The sequence below is a fragment of the Pteropus vampyrus genome, unplaced genomic scaffold, assembly GCF_000151845.1.
Source record: "Pteropus vampyrus isolate Shadow unplaced genomic scaffold, Pvam_2.0 Scaffold973, whole genome shotgun sequence".
Classification (NCBI taxonomy): Eukaryota; Metazoa; Chordata; class Mammalia; order Chiroptera; family Pteropodidae; genus Pteropus; species Pteropus vampyrus.
In genome coordinates this window covers 1-2,582 of record NW_011889754.1, presented here as the reverse complement: position 1 = coordinate 2,582, position 2,582 = coordinate 1, and the positions used below count along the sequence as shown (strand labels likewise).

Below are 2,582 nucleotides of genomic sequence, written 5' to 3'. Positions count from 1 at the left end.
GATTTCTACAACTTATTCCTTAATCTCCCAACTACATGGCATTTGATTACTTCCCATTTTAGAGATGAAGAAAGAGAAGCTCACAGCCACATGAAATAAGTTCTTCAAGATGATTCAACTGGAATGAGGCAAAAGTCAGAAGTCACATCCCTTGAAGTCTCACTCTAAATCTTGAGCCACCTTACCAAGCCTTGCAGCCTCTTAAGTAAAACATTAGCATGAAGCATGAAGTAGTGATTTCCTGTGTGTTTGGGAAGGTCCAACAAGGACTGTAGGGTGGATGGTTCTCTCATGTTGAGAGTTTCAATAATCCCGCCAATATTTCAAAGATTAAAAAGTTAACTGGATACAACTGCTTAAAAATGTGATGAAGCAAAAAAAAAAAAAAAAATCTGAAAGACATGTTCAAATGCTAAAAAATGTTGTGTTAGTTTAGAGGGAGAAGTAATACATAGCATTTGCCATGGCGCTGTTCTATTAGATTTTCAAAAATTATCATCATGTAATCACCACCACTACCTGATGAGGTAGGTGCTATTCTTATTACCATTACAGACAGAGAGACTGTCCAGGTTGACTGACCTAATCACACAAACCCTTTAAATCTGGGTCTAGAGACCAGAGAACTAGGAAGTTAGAGAGATTCAAAGCTTATCAGGAATTCAATGAGGGAGAAACTCTTCATTGATGGCTTTGAAGATGAGGGAGCCACGGGCAAAGAAACAAAGTCCTCGGTCCTACAGCTTCATAACTAGTGCTAACTACAAACATAAGCTGACAGTTTTTAAAAATGCATTTATAATATGTGCTATACAGATTTCAGACAGATTCCCATTGCCTCTGCCCATCTTCTTCTTTTGCTTTAACCCCTGCGTGTTACTACTTTTGTCTAGGTTGGGGGACACGCCTGTTAGTGTTTTGTTCAGCCTTTTTCTCCTCTCTTATATGTGCTATGGCTTTCTGGAGCCAAATGGCACTGCTGAAGAGGGCTGAGCACAGGCCGATGTTACTGGAAACAGGCTCCTCACAGACTGTGACACTTACCTACCTGGAAGGTCCAAGTGCCTTCTTTCCAGCTTTCTGAATGCAATATATAGATTATTACACACAGACCTTGCCATTCCCTGGATCTCTAAAGCCATGGCCTCTAACATCTTTACCACTTTGGAGGTATCTAGAGTCTTTTGCACAAATTTTACAGAATACACACACACACACACACACACACACACACACACACACATTCTGATATATATCAGAATAAAATCAAAATGTAAAATGACCGTTCTTTTGAGAATTCTCTAGTTTTAAAGATAATTAACTTACTTTTAATGTCAGAAACATAAATATAAAAAGTATACAGTGAAATGTAATAAATGTATAAACCCTTGTAACTATCACACAGATGAGTGTTCAAAACATTTCCATCAACACAGGAAACTTCCCATCATGTATCTAAAGGAGGGAACCACTCTTCTGTTCTCATATGTCATAAAATGTAATCACAAAGGACTATAAGACAGGTACATTAAAATAGATATATTTTAAGTGTTTAGAAATATTTCTTGATAAGCATCTTTGGCTGAACATACTGTTGGGAAGAATTCTCCAATTATCCATGTTATTGCCCGATCCATAGTTTGGTTGTTTTTACGGGGGAGTATTAACCCGTTATGTGAGTATACAACGGTTTGTATATCACTTCTCCTGTCGAGGGACATTTGGGTTGTATCCAGTTTTCGCCCAGTAGAAATGGCACTGCTATGAACGTTTTCTGTAGAACTCTTTCTGGACGTACGCGTTCGTTTTTCTTGGGAAGTAAACAGAAGTAACATCACCAGGTAACAGGGTAGGTATATTGTTAACTTCGCGAGAAACTGCCAGATATTAGGAACGCGGTCGTGCTAAATAGTACAGTCCGACCAATATCACACAGTAATATGACTCAGATGTGGGAGAGACAGAACAACTTTAAAAATCGTTTTTTCTAGAGTTTTCGCTTCACCTTGTTCCAAATACTTAATGGCCATCTATGAAGGTGGCTGTGGTCACACCAAGCGTCACCATTAGCCTAGCCAGGTCTGGCAGCAGAGCCAAAGAGGGAAACTCCAGGGCGGCCCGCCCAAGTCTCAGACTCCTAGATGCCTGTGAAATGACCCGGGTCACGTGGTCCCGCCCTTCCCAGTCACGGCTCTGTCACTCTTCGGCTCTGGGCCATTTCAGACGGTTTCTTGCGCTTTCTTGCCATCCCTCCATTCCCTGCCCTGCATTTGACTGGCCCTGTTAGATGCTCATGGCCACAGGCCTCTGTCAGAGGCTTTAGGAGCAGCCCGGGAGCGTCGGAGCCGCCGTCTCCCGGCCCGAGGGATCGTGACGGGTGCTTCCCCCGGGCGTATTTCGAGTCAAAAAGTTGGTGGCCAGAATCGTCGCGGCAGGTTCTAAGGTTTTCGTGGATATACAGTGAAGCCTGCCCACCCGTCGCGTTTCCGTAGTGTAGTGGTTATCACGTTCGCCTCACACGCGAAAGGTCCCCGGTTCGAAACCGGGCGGAAACACGCCTCTCTCTTTTTTCTGAGTCTTAC

At 42.7% G+C, this 2,582-nt stretch overlaps 1 non-coding gene across 1 annotated transcript; it reads left to right on the top strand.

The window, feature by feature from the left end:
• Positions 1–2,482: 2,482 nt before the first annotated feature.
• Positions 2,483–2,555, top strand: TRNAV-CAC. Its single transcript has one exon. It is a non-coding gene; the product is annotated as a tRNA-Val (tRNA).
• The last annotated feature ends 27 nt before the right edge of the window (positions 2,556–2,582 follow it).